This window comes from Lycium ferocissimum, chromosome 1 (assembly GCF_029784015.1).
Source record: "Lycium ferocissimum isolate CSIRO_LF1 chromosome 1, AGI_CSIRO_Lferr_CH_V1, whole genome shotgun sequence".
NCBI classification, from domain to species: domain Eukaryota; kingdom Viridiplantae; phylum Streptophyta; class Magnoliopsida; order Solanales; family Solanaceae; genus Lycium; species Lycium ferocissimum.
This window is the reverse complement of record NC_081342.1, coordinates 18,840,935-18,861,752: the sequence shown is the minus strand read 5'-3', so window position 1 is coordinate 18,861,752 and position 20,818 is coordinate 18,840,935.

The window sequence follows — 20,818 nt, the reverse complement described above, 5'->3', positions numbered from 1 at the left end:
ACTTGTCCGCACCTCGTATTCGTCATGTCCTTTGTTAGTCTACTCATCGTACGATAAGGGGAATTTTCTAAGGTGTAACATAGTTGTCTTCTCCGTTGTGTTTTTTTTTTTTTTTGTGCGTTTCAGATGAGTTGAAGAATAGGGTCAAAGGGACTTGAGTGTTTTTTTTCCACGTTGGCAGCCACGTCATTTTTTCTTCCATGTTGGCAACTTGTGTGGAGATCTGTTAACTAAAAGGGTATATGTGGTCTCAAAATTAGACGGCAAGGGTAAAATTGACCCCATACTTTAACGAAGGGTATAAGTGGCCTATTTTCGATAGTTCAAGGGTATTTTTGACCCTTTTCCGTAAAAAAATTTAAGGGGTAAAAATTATTAAAAGATAAAATTTATTTTACTACTAGATCTGATGTTTCTTCAAAAGTATCAATTTATTTATTCGAAAAATCATTACTTTTTACTACTATATTAGTCTTTTTATGATTTAAACTACTTTTTGGTCACTCATTTCTTGTCGGCAATTTTTAGAATTCTAAAGCGCTTTAAAAACCACACACCACTGGAAATGTATTCTTTACCCATTAAAGGAAAATAAAATAGTTAAAATTTCAAGCACAATATATATTATGCTTCTATCAGAAGACAAATATCTAGATTATGGTAATAATTAAGTATCATTATTATTATTATTTATTTATTTTTGACAATTAAAGCAGCTTGTATTAATCACCAGTAAAGAATTACAAAACCAAGGCCAACTAACCAGTTGTGCTTCTAATTAATCAGAACCCAACATCCCTTTCTCCCATGCCAGTAGCCTATTTCCCAATCAAACCTATTCAAACAAACATCCTATTTACAGAGTAGTAACGAAAGCAAAAGGCTGGCTATTATATCCAACTCTGGTGCACACAACAACCTTCAAGTCATGAATGATTTCCTCTTTGTTGGTGCTCTTCTCCTGATATAATAATTAAGTATCTTAAGAGATCACAATTCTAATTGATATGTTATTATGGTGGGGATTTTGCTATTTATCCAAAATGCATGCAAGAATAGCAAACTAATATTGATCTGCAGCTAATACATTAAATAAAGTAATGATATGCAAATTAAAACACTGTATACATAATCCAGTAGCTTTTGTTTGGTTAATTAACTGCTATACAGACATAAACTCTTAGCACTTTAGTGATCTTGTTGAGTTTAAGTGCGAATTGAAGAATACTTGCACAATCATGTCATTGAAAAATCAGTTACATGTAACAATTTGCAATATTAAGCATGGACTGATCATAATCTAAAACAATACTCCCCTGTATATAAGTAACTTATTGTACTGGATTGTGCAATAATGATAATAACCTTTGACTCTGTCAATATATTGACCTTAATTTCAGGTTATGGGACCACATTGAAGAGACATTGTACCTCAATAGATTTTGTTACTCTCAACTATCGTGTGTGTCACAGTACTGTGCATGTGAAATTAATTGTAACTTCTGCCACAAAATTTTTACAATGTGTCTCACACAGCTACATTAGTTGTGTGAGGCTCTTTTTTGTGAGACCAAAAAGGTGAATTCACATCTTACACTTTTGAGTTCACATATTTTAGGTCCACTTTTTTATCTCACAAAAAGGAGTGTCACACAACTAATGTCAGTTGTGTGAGGCACCTATTAAGTAGGCGTTTGGCCATGAAAACCTAATGTTTTTTACTTTATTTGGTATTTTTGGAGTGGAGTTGAAGTTGGAGTTAAAGATGGAGCTGTGTTTGGTTATAGTTTTTGCAAAGAATATTTGGTTGTTTGAATATATTGAAAGTGAAAAATAAGTTTTGGTTGTTTTCCAAATTCTAAATACAACTTCAAGTTGTATTTGAAATTTTTATGGCTAAACACCATAAAGTGAAAAAATATTCGGGAAAAAAGTGAATAATTCTCATAGACAAACGGGCCCTAAAACTTTTCCTCCTGTCAAATTCTGTTACATTTATGAGGGTACTGTTCCAACGATACAAAGACTTGCCACTGAAACAGCTGTCTGAGGAACTAAAATGAGAGAGAAATATCTTCAAAGTATGGACGGGGAGGGAAGCTGCATGAATACGATCTTTAACAGCAATGGGAGATGTCCTAATAGTATGGGGTACACCAAAGCCAATGTTTTTAGTAAAAGAAACATTTTAATACATGTTGCTCTTGCTTTCATATATATTTGGAGATTTTTTATTCATGGACCACGCCTCTTAATTAGTTGTTGGAAGATGAAGTATTGCTTACTTGTGTAGCTATATTAAATACTTAGGTAAATCTCACCTTCACACTACCAAATAGTAACGTCGAAGTGTGTTTGGCGCAGTGACGGTCAAATTTTCTTTTTTAGTATAAAAGATTGGAAATATTAGTTATAGTTAATACGTAACACAACAAAATACAGGAGGGGATCCAACAAAATGAGAAGTATGCATAGTCATAGTCAGTCTTGGAGTGGTTCTTCTAGCTAGTTCTTACGGTCCATCACAGCTAGACAATATTGATGATTTCCTTTTTTGTTAAGGCAACAAATATTCATGTATGTATCCATTGTTTCTCCTGTCCCCGATTGATGCTGATGAAATTTATTGTGATACGTACTAGGACTATGATTTGCTTGTGCTACCGCTCTCATGCACATTCAAAGGACTCTCCTCATGTTTTTCTGCCCTCGTACTAAGTTAATTGGAGGAAATTATATTCACGATTAATTCCAATTCTTAGGAGAAAATAGTATTATAAAACCCCCCTTATATTTTATGTATCAGATTTCCCGAATAGTTTTTGCCGATATCTTAAAAGAGTCATAATTTGAAAACATTTTTGTAATAGGCCATAAAACATATCTCCTTGTTGGTAGGAGTTGCACAAATTCGTATCTAAATCCTCCTTATTCGCTCATCTTCTTCATTGATCGATCTACAGTTATCTCAGTTACTTTTTTGGTTCGAACCAAGTTCTGCAAGAGTGCAAGCCCATATACTAATTTGTTGCCCCCATATATATATATATATATATATATATATATATATATATATATATATATATATATTCATTCTTGGTGTACAAATCAAATAATTTCAATTTATTTTACAGTTATTTGTTAGTAAATTTCTACTTTATGAACTCACATATTAAAATATTTATACATAGCTATGCTATCATTAAAGGAGTCCAGTTGATGATATAATAAAGTATTAAAATATTTGGACTGATATAGTAATAACAATTAATATGGGGTTTACTTTAAATAAGTAGAAATCCATTGGCTTCTTGTTGTCTGATGGAAACTTATTGAAAAGGTACCGTTTAAACTTGAAAAGGCACCTAAACGGATTATATAAGGATATGGTCCCTAAGTCAGATACAATGCCTCTTTTCTTTTCTATCCCATCTCTGAGAAGAAACAATAAAAATCAGTATCTAGACTTAGAAGATCCTACTTCCTCCGGTCAATTCTTGCAATGGAACAAGGTTAGTGTCTTACTAATCTTCTAGATTTATATCTCTGTCTAATTATTTACTTGCGATCTTGTGTGGACTGTATAAAGTTTTCCAACAAGTGATATCAGAGCACTGTCTTGTTAGATCATTAGATGTGATATTCAGTATAGTATGGTTAAACTTATATATGAGTTTCTCAATTTTTTGAAGAAGTTTTTTTTTTTTTTAATTATCTTTTTTTTTTTTTTTTTTTCTGCTTGCCAAGTTAAAAAAAATCGAAGTATCTGCCCCTTCTTTCGTTTCTTTCACTATATATGAAATGAAAATATATGAACTAAAACTTATGTTATGACAAGTTTTGAAAAGGCAATTTGGTTTTCAGATATTGGTATAGTTGTCTGCAAATCTTTTCTAATTTATTTGACTCAAGTTTTGGGAAAAAAGTCGGTAGTTTTTTCTCTTTTTTGTGAGGCAGTCATGCAGATTATTATATATCTGTGTTCTTCTTCTAAGCATTTGATTCGACACTGTCAGAGAAAATTTTTGGGGCAGCCGTGCTCTTGTGTTTGTTCGACTGATACGTTGTAAATTATCAACCGAAAGAAACAAAGAAAAAGCTTTTGTTGGCGAGGCCGAATGGTGCCACCGTATCAGCAAAGCCTCTTTTATAAGCTTTTATCCATTGCCAGATTAGATATAATTGGTACATGGAAATATTTTATTTAAATTTAGTGTTTAAATATAACTTTGTCTATGAAATTGTGACATTGAACCGTGGTAATTTAATTGAGGAACTAACTGATGTACCATAAGGGAGTTAGTTGCTTGGAATAATTCTATCTTCATGCAATTTAGACTTTACAAGCAATTAAGTTAACATTATTTTTGAGTTAAAATGAATATTGTGGGTTATTGAAATTCTGGGCCATTCAGAATATTTGCTTCGGCCATTAAGGAGGTGAAATCTCATGTTTAATATATTGTGCAACCCGATTTGCATGAGTTTGATTTCAGTGTTTGTAATTTAATCCCTACAATATGAGATAATTATAATGTTCCTCCTATATGCATATTCAGATTTCTTTTTGAATATTTGTTTAAGTTTATGCAGTTTCCTTAAGTATTATTTTGGTTTAATTGTTAATCTCTATTTATAGTTTTTGTCGAGATTGATTTCTTCGGACTTAAACAAGATAAATTGGAGGACAAATGTCATGAAAATTTTCTAGATTTATTAAGGTTGTAGGAGTAGCCAAAGCATCCTAAAATCATGAAGTATTGAGTTTAAAGAATTTCATATGAAATATGACATTAAAACTTGATGTGTCAATGTCAAGAAATTTTTCATTAAATATAAGGAATAGAAATTTCCCAACGGATTCCAAAACTATAAGGTATTAGGTTGTGATGAATTTCATCTGGAATGACATTGAATTAACGGACTAATGTCATAAAATTTTCTTAAAAATAAGATTTTAGGATTGCTAACGCATCCTAAAGCTATAAGGTATTAGATTTTGAAAATTTCATATGGAGTGTGACATTAAACAATATCATTAATACCAAATTTTACGTATCTACAAATTTGAGAGTGGCCAAAGCATCTTAAATTTGATAGTCAAAATGTGTCAACCATATAATGGTATCGTATTAATATTGCGATCAATTCATTAGGTAATTAGCCGGTCGCTCAAAGGTACAATTAATATGAGGGAATTGATTGGGCTAGAATGAAACATTTAAATATTAAGAACGAATTTTTCCGGTCTCCCAAAGGTACGGTAATGTTCGGAGGTTTCTTGTATTTAGATTGTTTCAGTTCTATAGTTCGTAAATTTCGTGCGGCTTGCAAACTTCTGCCCCAAGGTGATGTTGGAAGTATATGTATGATGTTAGCCCTATAAAGTGTGTTTACTTGATTTATGTTGACTATTTTGATGCGTATATTATCGTGTCTTTATATTTTTTAAGGACTCATGGATTAGTGGGAGTTCCTCATACAGTTATTTTGAGGAATAAGAATGTGAACCATTATAGCTGCTTGACATATTTTTTGCTATTTTCCGCTGCGTATAAAAATAAATAGTTATTTGTACTAGGAATGGTACTCAAGAGATTTTTTTTCAAATTCTAATACCTTAACTATTATGTTGTGTGTTACTTGTTTCAAATTGAATAGATTAGTCTAGTTTGTTACAAAAGTAACCTCTATTAGATTTAAAAAAAAAAAAAAATTGGACATGTGAGCATGTTTTATCTATGCGAAATAATTTTCCCAATGGAAGATTATTTTGGCTAGATTATGGATAGTCATGAATATGTGATACATTTAGTAATATCATGCTGGTAATGTGTCGGTCCAAAGAAAGACATGTTACTAGGTCGTTTTGTAGTCAATATTAATGAACTATGTATAAGAGTACCACTTACAAATTATTATTTATATCCAAAGACTAAACAATAATGTTGTGTTAGTGATAGTCCCAAGTGCATTCGTGTTTTGATAATTGTCAAAAGCATGTTTCAAAAGCAGATAGAGACACAGTCCGTAATACTGCTCTCTGTACACACTGCTGCATCGGCGAGAGAACAGTAAAGCCGAGCCACTTGCTGCACACAAGTACAACTGTGAGTTGGCCCATGCTTTAGGTCAAAATTGAAGAGTGGTCTCTATTCATCCCATATGCTCCCACTATTGTCACGACCCAACTAGGGCCGCGACGAGCGCCCGATACTTGTATCGGACACCCCTTGTCTATCATATTACCTTTATTACTAAGTGGGCCATATGAACTACACCATTTTTTTTTTCCGGCATATACATTGGTAACATAATAATATACATGGACTAGCCAACTTGACAATACATTATATAGCGACAAGGACAATCAGAACACAAAACATCTACTGTGCATAGCTGTCTACGAGCCTCTAACATAGTAAACATATACATAGGAAGGGCCGAGCAATCTTGTCGTGCCCGAATACATATACAAGAGTAATACCAAAAGATCGTGGCTCGGAGCAACCGGAGCTCTGCTATCTGCTGGGCGATAGAACTCTAGAAACCGAGTCCGTCTACCCGCCGACTGCGCGGCATGAACGCAGCGTCCACAAGAAGGGACGTCAGTACAAATAGTGTACCAAGTATGTAAGGCGTGGAGGTAAACAATGCAAGTATAAACATAAGTAAGGAACACCATGTCGTAGGTTCAGGGAACATACAATGAAGTAAGAAAATAACCTGTACATAGGAAGGCCCTTTTCAGGCCGGATACTATGCGTGCCTATCTTAGGAAGGTATCTCTTATCATAGATATAGAAAATAGAGAGCGTAACATGACATACCTTGTCTTATAATATCATGCCGTACTATATCATAGGAGATCATATCATTTCATAGCATGGCGTGTCATAGTATATCATGGCATGGCATAGCGTAGCATAGCATATCATAGCATATCATGGCATAGCATAGCGTAGCATAGCATATCATAGCATATCATGGCATAGCATAGCACCGAACGCCGTCGGCTCGCCCACATAGCACCGAATATATCGGCTCGCCCATATATCCCGCGTCCGGGCATCCCGCGTCCGGATGATAAACTTCGGTGACCAGGTGGCAATGAAACATAGTTCCCTTCCCATTTTCCATGTATGTCCCTTCCCCCATATCCCCATGTACATATACATGTTTCATATGCAGATATCATATTATATTATATCATGTCATGTCATGTGATGTCATAGACGTCCCCTCCCCCATCTTCAGTACCATCATTTCTATCATAGAATCATAGTAGTCATTTTAATCATAAGGATTTTTTTTCAAAAATTGTAAACTTTGATTTGGAGAAAAATAAATATTTTAGAAAACATTTACAAACTTTTAGAAAGAAAAACAAGCCTTGGAATCGATGGACTAGTTAAAACAACTATCTCTTAATAGTCGAGATGATAACCCAAAAGTTTCCTTTAGATTCTACTTCACAATAAGTCAAATAAAACAATAAAGAAAATCCGGGAACAAAGGGGCCCACCTCGGGCCAGTTGAGGCGGCGTATCAAATTTACGTATTCTATAATTCATGGCGTCACTTATGAGGATCTTAGAGTAATCGGGTCCTATTTGTGTAAGTTCTAGATGTCTAGGGACTTTTCCAACAATTTGCGCAATTTCTAGTTCAATTCTACTGAATGAATAGTAGCGAATTTCAACCTTGGATTCCGAGAAAAGGATTGGTCCCCGAGGCTCGTATTCGACTTAGTATGTCTAAGACATGCCATAGAAAGAAGGGTGAAGCCTTACATACCTCTTTCCACTCCTTTTGCTACTTCAAATTTACGTTGCAATCTCGTCAAAATCTGCGAATTGGTCATGTTTACCAAAACTCTCATTAGTATACTTAGAGTTAGAATCTTAAGGAACCACTTGGCTACCGAAATTTCGGCAAAGACTTCCTCTGTAAATACACCATCCTCAACATTCAATTTAGTCAAATTCTCATCAAACACAATCCGGGAATTCAAACCCGGCCAAACTATTAATATAATTCAACAACTACATTAGCGGTTCACATATTTCATTCAAGACGCATAATCTCAATTTACCACTTTCTTCAAAGCCTTCCAACTTCAATGAACACAATAACAACCTTATAATGTATATTCCATCAACATCATACTAATCATATTGTCTTTCATGCATGCAAGGAAACATTGCATTCCATTCATATAATTGCTAAACAAGTCTCCACTACAACAACTTCACTAAGGTTCCTAGACATTCATTAGCAACATAGGATCCACAACATAACAACAAGCAAAATACTAAATAAAATTGACTCATTCCCTTCCACCCTTCACCATAACCTCACGGCCAACACCAACATACATACTACAACTTCTCAAAATTCATTCAACTTCCATTTTCTTCACATATCATCCACAACAATAACAACCAAACACTAAGCAAAATAATTGAAATATGATTCCTACACCTACATATATATATACGGCCACATGCCCTATTCCTCTCTTTCATGAATTTCATCCATTTTAGCATACTATAACACATATAAACCATGTATAACACATAAAACAAGATTAGAATTTACCTTTCTTCTTCAACTTCTCACTTGCCTAACTCTTGGCAACTTGTATGATTTTGAACCTTTCTAGTTCCAACAACAACTCCACCTTGTTGTGCACCTCTTACTTAGTAGGAAATGATTTTTGAAGAATTTTTATCAATTTTTTTCCTTGGAATTTTACTATGGCCGAAAGGCCTTAAGCTCTTTCTCTCTTCTTTCTCTTATTCTTCTTCTCTTGAAATCTCTAGAACTTGTTGTGATATGGATGACTTAGTCATCCTTTTATTGACCAAATTTAATTCCAAATGGGCCTAGCCACTTACATGGCCGGTTGGGCCTCTCTTTTTGCTAAAAAAAATTTCAAGCCCAATGATATTTTGGGCTAGTTCTTGTAATTCATGTAACCCATTATTTTCCAAGTTCCAAATTTGCCCTTCGTCTTCTTCCACATTCCCACGAGTCATATTGCGAATTTCCCTTTATGCCCTTGACCTTCCTCATTAATTCCTCTTCTAAATTTTTCATAAGCAACTCATATGCCAAGCAAAGTAAAATGTGGCCTTACTTGTTGTCTTTCCGCAATTGTCTTGAATTATCCGATTGCATAAAATGCGGGATATAACAACTATATATACAACATAATGGCAACATATTGAGTAGACTTGAAAAACCTAATCAAAATCGAGCAAATCTTTGCCATTACAAGTTCTCAAGTTCTCTCAAGAACAAGTCACTTGCAAAACTGAAGAACCCGATCCAGACACAGATTTGGTCTAAGTTCTTTATGTTGTTGTAAGTCTTTATTCGTTTGTGCTTAAACTGTAAACCTACTCTTCTTGTTTAAAAGTTGTTTGTAGGTGTTTTTAAATTCTCAAAGTGTGCTTGTTGGAAGTGTGTTTTCACAAGCTTTTGAGTGGTACACTAGGCTAGAGTTAGTCTAGGTGTATTAGTGGTCCTTATCTAGAGTTAGCTAAGTTGAGCTGTTTGCAATCGGTGTATTGCAAAGGTGGAGGGACTATGGAGATTAGTTCCTAGGTTGCATAAGCGCTATTGTATGGGTGAGAGATTACGGGAGTTAGTTCCTAGCTTACGATAGAGTTGTAACCTGAAGTTGCTCGTGTAGTGGAGTTGAAATCCTACTGGGGTAGGTTGTGATTTTTAATCCCTTGAGCAAGGAGTTTTCCACGGTAAAAATCGTGCCTTCTTTACTTACTGCACTGCATAAGGGAACTGGTACACAACCAGGTCCCTCATACATTATTTGGTGGACACACAACCTCTAACAGTTAGGTATCTTGAGACGAGCCCTTTTTTGGATATATATGTGTTTGGAATATGTATATCCGAAGTTCGTCGAAACTAAAGCATATATACATTAGATTAGAGTTCACAGCCTTCTTGTGTCAATAGAGCATATTAGTACAAACTCTATTATTGCGGATCCGCCCATGAAAGGTTGCAACCAATTTTTTTTTTTTTTTATGATCCGGTAGCTTATATAGATATCCTCGGACTATTTGATGAACCACTTCAGTGGGAGTTTGTCGTTTATTTATGTTTTTGACATGTACAAGTATATTTTCTGTACAGATTAAAGTTTTATGAAATTTATGAATTTTGAGTGATTATTGAAAACTCTGAAAATAAAGTTATTGACTTTCTATTGCGGTTTTGCATAAGGTATAAGAAAGTGATTTTGGAACTATTCAAGTCAAGGTAGGACCAGTTGAAAATAGACATGACTTGGATCATTTTACATGTAATTTCCAGGGTTGATCTATGTCATTGGTATTTACTAATGTATGTGACCATTGATGGGTTTAGTTACGAATATATGTTACTAAAACCGCTTTGATCCTATATTGGTATTACCGATGGACCAGATTGTTTGAGATATTTCAATTAAGATAGCAAAAGTTTGTGCACACTAAAAATTTATCTGTGTATTGTTATTCAGAAATATATGTGGTCCAAGTGGGAGATTGTTAGTAAATTTCTATTTATGGACTCACATATTAATATATTTATACATAGATATGCTATCATTAAAGGAAGTTGATGATCTAATAAATTATTAAAATATTTGGACTTATAAAGTAAATATCAATTAATATGGGGGTTACTTTAAATAAGTAGAAACCTATTGGCTTTTTCTTGATGTTTGATGGAGACTTATTGAAAAGGTACTGTTTAAACCTGAAAAAGCACCTAAATGGATTATATAAGGATATGGTCCCTAAGTCAGATACAATGCCTCTTTTCTTTTCTATCCCATCTCTGAGAAGAAACAATAAAGAGCAGTATCTAGACTTAGAAGATCCTACTTCCTCCGGTCAATTCTTGCAATGGAACAAGGTTAGTGCCTTACTAATCTTCTAGATTTATATCTCTGTCTAATGATTTACTTGCGATCTTGTGTGGACTGTATAAAGTTTTCCAAAATAATTCACTAAGTACGAGTTTAAAATCTTCATTGACTTATAACTATATTAAAATAGTGGGGAAAATGTAAAACAACAATTGAAAAGTTAGCTTAATAAAGAAAAATCAAATCAAAGTATAAAGTTTGTATAATTTAATGATTTGAATTCACGAAGGTTAATTACTGTACAGTGCCATTCCACTCTCCAGAATCTTATTGATAAGATGACATCAATGATTCTAGTAGGCCTGATATTTGTATATGGACAATCAATTGTGATGGCAAGTTTACATGTGCTTCTGCCAGGGAACTTACCAGAAAGAGAAAAGAAAAAAATTAATGATACTTCCAAAAATCTTTGGCATAGAACTTCACCTTTCAAAGTTGCTTTCCTAAATTAGAGAGTTATGAAGAAGAAGCTACAAAGTTTGTTCAAAATGTTTTTTCCAAATGTAACTGTTGTTCAAACCCTTAAGTTGAAACCTTGAATCACCTATTTGTTCTTAGTGATGTTGTCAAAAGAGTGTGGCAATACTTTGAAAATCCTCTTGGTATCAAACTCTCTAATGTGAATGTTAATCTTGTATGGAGCTAGTGGGTTGTTGGTGATACCAATCCTTTACATAAAGCTATCACTAAGATACTCCCCATGATTATCAACTGGGAGCTGTGAAAAATGAGAGGTTCAACTAAGTATGAAGAGATCTTACTATGTTTATAAAATTTTAAATCAAGTTAACTTTTAAGTCAAATCATATTATATAAACACTTTACACAAATTAAAGATTTACTTGTCTTGGAGAGATATTTGTTTCATTGTAGATAATTACAAGACTCAAATTAGTAGTTGTCCAGTACATTGGAAGAGACCAAGAACTCAACAATTCAAGATCAACACATATGGTATCTCTTTAATAAGGATGAAGAAGGCAAGACTAGGAGGGATTATCAGAAACAAGGAAAGGAGGATAACATTAGCAAACTCTTCTCTTTTGAATTTTACAGCAACAATCATGCAGAGATTAAAGCTGCATTGATTGGATTGCAATACAGTTCAACTCTGGGCCTTTACAACACCATCCTTGATATGGACTCAAAACTCATGGTAGATATGATCAAAGGAGCCATCACACCTTCTTGGAAGTTCCAACATATGATTGAAGATACTCAAGAATGTCTTAACAAGAATAAGTTTATTGCAAATAAATTCAAGCACACAATTACTTCCTATCCTTATATGAAGTTGTGGAAATTACAATGTTTTTAAAGACAGTTACTCTGGGGCAGGACACTGGCAAAATGCTCTGAGGCTCACATGTGGGGCTTAGTTCTGTGAGATTTATGTCCGAAGTGTCCGACTGTACCCTAAAAACACCTAACACCCAACTCTCATGGCTCGTCTAACAGTTCTTATAGAAATTATGTGTCAAATCCAATTAACACTGTTGATCCTCATAATTTTTTAATAAATGAATAATGCTTAATAGTTTTTTTTTTCCATCTATAGAAATAAGAAGATTGAGAGTAACTCAAATAACAGGCCGTAGTATTGCATAGATACTATTTGAGAACATCGTAAGAGTGAATATCACTTAACAATTATATTAGAAATACATAGCCAAATTTTACAGCTTCACTGGTCTTCATGTTTTTGTCCTATGTCTAAAAATTATTATATTTTTTTATTTTGTTATTTGAAAGTAATTTTTTTATTCATGAAAGGGTGATGTTTTAAGTATAATACTGATAATGTTTATTCATTATTTTCTTTCACGGAGGTATATTGCATAGTATGATAATAATTATTTTTAAAAAATTGATTTTTTTTTTTTTAAGTTAAGATGTTAGAGTTGATTTGCATCTCATAATAGCTTTTATATCATTAATTATTTATACTTGTAAAATAATGTTAGAAGTTTTGTTTTCAATGAATTTCTTTGATCATGTTTTTAATTTTTTAAGCTATTAATGCATTGTTTTAATTTTTGTGTTATTATACTATTTTACTACATTATAAATTATAAATTTAAAGATCCATAAGATTCACGCCTCATGCCTCGGGGCTTACGCCTAACCTCGTGCTAAGTAAAATGTCCCTTCTCACGTCCCCGTCTTTAAAAACACTAGTGGAAAATTCAAGAGTTGGTGAGATTAAAATTCAAATGGTATGTTGGAAGAATTGTGTGTTATTTGACTATATCGAAGGTTACAAAAAAGTTCATGGCTGATTGAAAGATGAAATTTGCAAGATTGTGTGATTATGCAGATATGATAAACCAGACTAATGCTGGTAGCTCATGTTGGGTGAGGGCAGACAGAGAATCGCAACCAAGTAAAAAAATTTGTTTACTTCAATATTTACTTTGATGCATGGGAAAAGGGTCAAAATTACCCCTGTACTTTGAGAAATAGTTTATATTTACTCCTAGTAAGTTATACTACTAGCCTGTATCCACACCGTTAATAAAATATTAACATTTACCCCCATCCCTAACGGCTGCCCACTGTGACATTGTCATGTCAATTAATGACTCCACATCGGTTGTCCACTGTGGCACCCCAAACTCTCAAAATTACACAAGTGTCATTTTCAAATTGGACATTGAATAACCAAGTATTTTCAATCTTTTTTTTAATAATATCTCTTATTTTGAAATAATTTTTATTGATGGGTCCCACTGCCCATTTATCTTTTCCCTGTCCTTCTTTGGTCTCTCTTCAGACCCAACATGCCCCACCACTGTCTAAATCTGCCATCTCCTATAAATAGGCTCCTAACCCCCATGTGAGCTCCACAACCCCTAAAGTTTTGTTACACCATCAGTCAGTCCAACACCACACCATTCAGGGAATCCCATTTTCTCTATTTTGATTTTCGAAAATTTTTATGTAATCGTTCATGGTGTTTTGTTGAGATGAGGTCGTTTGAAAGGTCGGGTTGATGGTTCCATTTTTTTCTGTCGAAATTTTACTACGACTCATTTCTATGTACTTAAAGTTTATCAAACCCTATCAATGGAGATTTTAAAGGTTCCCACAAATATCCTAAAATCAGAAGCTAAATTTCATTTTCAAGAATTTAATGTTCTTCTATTTGAAGTCTAAATTTTTTCTCACAATACATGTACCTAATTCTTTCATGGGTAAATATAATATTGAAAAAAGAAGTCATTTCATGGGTTTAGTGATTATAGTTGATTTATGGTCGCTGTAGTAGTGGGCAAAAGAGAGAAAGGGGATTGATTGGGATGGTAGGGGAAAAGAGAAAGAAATAGAAGAAAAGGGAAAAAGATAAAAAGTAGAATGAAAAATTGAGAGTTTAGTTATTTAATTACGCGGCATTGTAAAGGGAAAAAGATAAAAAGTAGAATGAAAAATTGAGAGTTTAGTTATTTAATTATGTGACATTGTTAATTGGGAAGTCCATTGCCATGGTAGACGGCCATTAGGGTCGGGGGCATTTTTGTTTACTTTGTTAACGGTAAGGATAGGGGCTAATAGTATAATTTACTAGGGGTAAATATAAACTATTTATCAAAGTACAAGGGTAAATTTGACCCTTTTCCCTTGACGCATTGAAGATAGGTTGATTAGAAGGATGTAAAACGATTGTTAATTTTGATGGCTATTTTTTAGGAGCTTGTAAGGAAGTATAATTTATAGAAATACTCGTGCTTTATGCTCACCTTTCTTTTTATGCCCTTGAAAGAAAAAAAAAACATTTACAACTATTACTAACTACCATCATGAATCTAATGTTTTATCCATGATATGATCCAGATTTAGCTTCAATTTTACTCTTTCTTATTTTGATGTATTAGTTAAATGTTAAGCAAATTCTAGCATCATTAGTCAAGTTAGTTGGGTCGTTAGTTACTGCACGTGACTAACACATCTTCCCAAATTCTGTTAGGATTTGGATAGTTGGCATAACCAACTTTCCCGCCTTTTTTGATTAGCATATAATTTGCATTTCATTTCAGTTGTAAGGATTCATTCAAGTAGTTGAATTCCAATATTAACTCTTCTCTCTCAAACTCTCAATATCTCCATAGCTCATCTAGCTGCAGTGCATCTGTTCAGGATTGATTCTCTCATTCAATCCTTAGGAACACTCGGTTACTTTCTATAATTGTTCTTCAATTTCTTAGCTTGTATCATTGGTATCAGAGCCAGTGATTCTCTGATCTACGAAATGGGAGATCATAACATACGTATGCTGGAATTAAAGAGGGAGGTTGATGCCTTGAAAGGATCCATGGAAGGATAGTGAACACTGTCACAAAAGTGCAAAAATCTATTGATGCTAAGTTTACGCAGGCAATGAAGGAGATTAAAAGGTTGTTAGTAGGAACTTTGAACCCTCCAAATGGCCGTATACCTCATGTCAACTTGGAGGATAATAGAGTACCAGTGGAGGAAGTTGTTAGGGAACAGGGAAGAGTTGTTAACAATCAGCATGTTCCTCACAATTATCAACTGCATTTTCCTAGCTTTAATGGTACTGGACTGAAGGATTGGCTATATAAATGTGAACAATACTTTGATGTTGAGGAAGTTCCTGATGATACAAGAGTCAAACTGGCATTACGTAGGTTGGAAGGTAAGGCATTACAATGGCATCAAGCCTTTATGAAGCAAAGGATGACCAAAGATTAGCCTAGACGGGGGGAGTATGTCAGATGTCTCTATTCTAGGTTTGGATCTGAATTGTTTGATGATCTAATGGGGGACTTTAAGGAACTCAGACAGGTAAACTTTGTTCAGGATTATGTTGATATATTTGATGAACTCCTAATTAGAGTAGAATTATCTGAGGAATATGTGGTGAGTTGCTTTGTGAGGGGATTGAAACCTGAGATTGGTTTGACTGTGAAAATGTTGGGACCTAGAACTCTAGCTAAAGCCATTAGTTTGGCTAGAATACAGGAGCAAACTATATGTGTAAAACAACAATTATTCACTCAAACCCCTATCCTAACCAACCCCAGAAGTTTGCCAAAGTTCACAACTCCACTTCACACAACTATAACCAGCCTTATACCAAAACTAGCATCCCTGCAAAATCCTTTAATTCTCAAGCTGGCAGTTCTAAACCAGCTTACAAAAGTCCTAGACTACTTACACCTGCTGAGATAGGGGAAAGGAGGAGTAAAGGACTATGTTATAACTGTGATGAGAAGTACACATTTGGCCACAACTGCAAGAAGAAGAGGCAGTTGTTTTGTTTGGAATTGGAGGAGCCTGAAGAGACACCAGACCTAGAAGAGGACTTAATGGTGGATCCGGGTGAATTGTTGGCTATTATGGCACAAGGATTGGAGATTGATGCTGAGGGATCTATCTTACCCAGAGTGTCCTTGCATGCTATAACGGGAGTGCATGATTTCAGGACTATGAGAGTGACTATCTCAGTAAAGGGCAAAGCTGTACAAGTCCTGATAGACACTGGAATCACACATAACTTCTTGGATCTCAATACTGCCAAGAAGCTAGGATGCAAACTAACAACAAGTGCTCCCTTCTCAGTATCTATTGCTGATGGCAACAAAGTGAAGAGCCACTATGTATGCAAGAAGTTAGAATGGAAGATGCAAGGGGTAGATTTTGAATCTGACATTTTAATATTACCCATTGATGGGTGTAACATGGTATTGGGAATTCAATGGTTAATCACTCTTGGTGATATAATGTGGAACTTCAGGAAACTGAAGATGGAGTTCAAGATGAGAGGGCAGAAGGTTTCACTTAAAGGGGTCCAACCTCCTGTTGTAAAGCTGATTGGAACTAACAAGATGGATAAACTTTTGGCTCAACCTGCTGAGTTATGTATGATGTCTATGGGACTGCTCCTAGAGGAAGGTCAATATGAAGAGACTAGTCTATTTGCTCTAAAAGGAGATGACAGAGATGAGGTGGAAACATCTGAATTAGAAAATATGCTAGATCAGTACACTTATTTGTCTGAGACTCCAACAGCATGTCCACCTTCTAGAGATCATGATCATAGAATAGTTCTCAAGGATGGGACTTCACCTGTGAATATCAGGCCTAACAGATATCCCTTGTGCGGAAGAATGAGATTGAGAAAATGGTAGATGAGATGCTAGATTCTAGGGTGATCAAGTCTAGTACTAGCCCTTACTCCTCACCTATTGTCATGGTAAAGAAGAAGGATGGTTCTTGGAGGTTATGTGTGGATTATAGAGAGTTGAACAATAGTACAGTCAAAGATAAATTTCCCATCCCAGTTATTGAGGAACTACTAGATGAACTACATGGTGCAAGGTACTTCTCTAAGCTGGATCTCAGGTTTGGATACCATCAAATTAGAATGTTTAAGGATGATATTCCTAAAACTGCCTTTAGGACTCATCATGGCCACTATGAATTCCTAGTGATGCCATTTGGTCTTACTAATGCCCCTTCTACATTTCAAAGTTTAATGAACAAAATCTTTCATCCCCATCTTAGAAAGTTTATACTTGTATTCTTTGATGACATCTTATTATACAGTCCTGGATGGACTGAGCACTTGAGTCATTTAAGGGAAGCTCTGAATATCTTGAAGGATAATGTCTTGTTTGTCAAGAGGAGTAAATGTGATTTTGTGGTCACTAAGATTGATTACTTGGGACATGTGATCTCAAATGGAGAAGTGTCAATAGACAAGCTGAAAGTTGATGCAGTTATGAGTTGGCCCCAACCTAAGAATCTCAAGGGTTTAAGAGGCTTCCTAGAACTGACAGGGTACTATAGGAGATTCATTAAAGGGTATGGCACCATTGATAAACCTTTAACTGATCTTCTTAAGAAGGACAACTATCATTGGAATCAGGAGTCTGCTGCTTTTGACAAGTTAAAATCAGCCTTGACTATTGGTCCTGTGCTTGCTCTAGGGCGATTTCTCTAAAGAGTTTACCATTGAGACTGGTGCTTATGGAGAAGGAATTGGAGTTGTGTTGCTCCAAAAAGGAAGACCAATTGCTTTTTATAGTAAGGGCCTATCCTACAAAAACAAGGCACTCTCAGTTTATGAGAGGGAGTTACTAGCATTGGTTGTTGCTGTTCAGAAATGGAGGCCCTATCTATTAGGTAGGCACTTCACTATTAAGACTGATAATCACAGTCTTAAGTGCCTACTTGAACAGAGAATTTCCACCCCTAGTCAACAGAAGTGGCTTGTCAAATTACTTGGTTATGATTATTCCATCATGTACAAGAAGGGTAAGGAGAATTTAGTAGCAGATGCTCTTTCTAGGAGGGGTGAATTGGTTCAACTATATAGTATCTCTGGGGTCCAAGCTGATCTGATTGAGGAAGTTAAGCTGTCATGGCACTCAGATACTCATCTATACTCTCTCATACAATCCGTTCAATCTGGGGCCTCTCCTAAGCCTTACTATCAATTCGAAGCTGAAATCTTTAGTAAGAAGGGCAAGATTATGGTGGGGCATGATGTCACACTAAGGAAGAAACTTATCTCTCTTTTCTATGACAACTCTACTGGAGGACACTCAGGAATTACTACTACCTTATACAGAATTAAACAGGAATTTTATTGAAAGAAAATGAAGCAGGATGTATATGCATTCATTAGAGAGTGTGACACTTATCAAAGGTGTAAAGGGGAGAATGTTGCTTCTTCTGGTCTCCTGCAGCCTTTGCCTGTACCTGAGAAGGTGTGGCAAGATATTTCTATGGATTTTATTGAGGGATTACCCAAGGCAGCTGGCAAGGAGGTAATTTATGTTGTTGTGGATAGGTTGAGCAAAGTTGCTCATTTCATGGCCTTCAAACACCCTTATACTGCTCTTGATGTGGCTCAGTTGTTCATGGATGGGGTCTTCAAGCTCCATGGGTTGCCTAAGTCCATTGTTTCTGATAGAGACAATGTCTTCCTCAGCAAGTTTTGGAGGGAGTTGTTCAAACTTCAGAAGGTTTCCTTGCTTACCTCAATTGCTTACCATCCTCAAACAAATGGGCAGACTGAAGTTGTTGATAGATGCTTAGAAGGCTACTTGAGATGCATGACTTTTGACAAACCTAAGGACTAGCCCAACCAGAGTTGTGGTATAATACCTCTTTCCATTCCTCTATCAAGATGTCACCTTATGAGGTGGTGTATGGTCAACAACCACCACCTTTACTCCCATACCTTCCCTTCCACTTTCAACTGGACTTGGTAGATAGGAGCTTGCAAGCTAGAGAAGCAACCTTGAGGAAGTTGAAGTTTCATTTAGATCAGGCTCAAAATAGGATGAAGGTGCAAGCTGACAAACACAGGACTGAGAAGTCCTATGCTGTTGGTGATTGGGTTTTTGTCAAGTTACAACCATATAGGCAATTGTCACTTAAGGATCATTCATTTCAAAAGCTTTCTGCTAAGTTCTTTGGTCCATTCAAGATCATTGCTAGAGTAGGGTCTGTGGCCTACACCTTGGACCTACCTGCTGGCACTAAAGTCCACCCTACATTTCATATCTCTCAGCTCAAGAAGAAGCTTAGTTCTCACACTGCTTCTGTCACCTTGTTTGTTGTTCACTTAGCATCTGGGCATATTTTGTTGACACCTGAAGCTATTGTGGATAGGAGATTGGCAAAGAAGAATGGTCGAGCTATTACTGAGGTCTTGGTGAAATGGTTGAATGCTGCCCTTGAGGACAGTTCTTGGGAGGAACTGCATGTTTTCAGTCAAAGATTTCCCCATTTTGAAGGGTGGGGTATTGATATGATCCAGATTTAGCTTCAATTTGACTCTTTCCTATTTTGATGTATTAGTTAAATGTTAAGCAAATTCTAGTATCATTAGTCAAGTTAGTTGGGTTGTTAGTTATTGCATGTGACTAGCACATGTTCCCAAATTCTGTTAGGATTTGAATAGTTGGCATAACCAACTTTCCCGCTCTTTTTGATTAGCATATAATTTGCATTGCATTTCAGTTGTAAGGATTCATTCAAGTAGTGGAATTCCAATATTAATTCTTCTCTCTCAAACTCTCAATATCTCCATAGCTCATCCAGCTTGAGTGTATCTGTTCAGGATTGATTCTCTCATTCAATCCTTAGGAACACTCGGTTACTTTCTATAATTGTTCTTCAATTTCTTAGCTCGTATCAATCCATTTGCAGATTGAAAAAGGAACGGGTTGGGGATATGATGTTTTCACACTTTAGATTTTTTTTTGCATTTGAATTAGTAGAAATCATCTAAAAATTTGCTTGCCATCCATGAACATATAGTTTTAGCATAATTCTCACATAGTAAATTTGAACACTAATTCGATTGGGAATGATTTTGTAGTTGAATGTTATACTTTTATGTCTATTTTTTATAAACGGATATCCATGGCTAAATGGCTGAAACTTCAACATTATGAACGACTAATTATGTTTTTCTCTAATTTAATGGGGTGACTAGTTTCCACCATATTGTTTAAGTTATATCCTTTTTCAAATTATTTAACTTCTGGCCAATATTAAAAACTTTAGACAACAACGTTCATCTTCCTCCACTTTCTAAATCCCCACCGTGTTGTTGGGTAGAACTTAAAAAAAATAAATTATTCCTCTAATTTTGTGCAAGATGCATGAAAAACTGAGGCTTTATGCATCTAAATCAAGAATAAAATAAAATACAAAGGAACTCAATGGCATAACAATCAAAGCATAGAAGTAGTAAAAGATGATTTTTGTGCTTATTCGTCCATAAGATTTAAGGATACAAAAATCTCTTTTAACAACATCTTTTTTATCGAGGACTAATTGAAAAAATCTGAGAAAGAACCCAGCCTTCAATAAAAACAAGACATTCTTCGG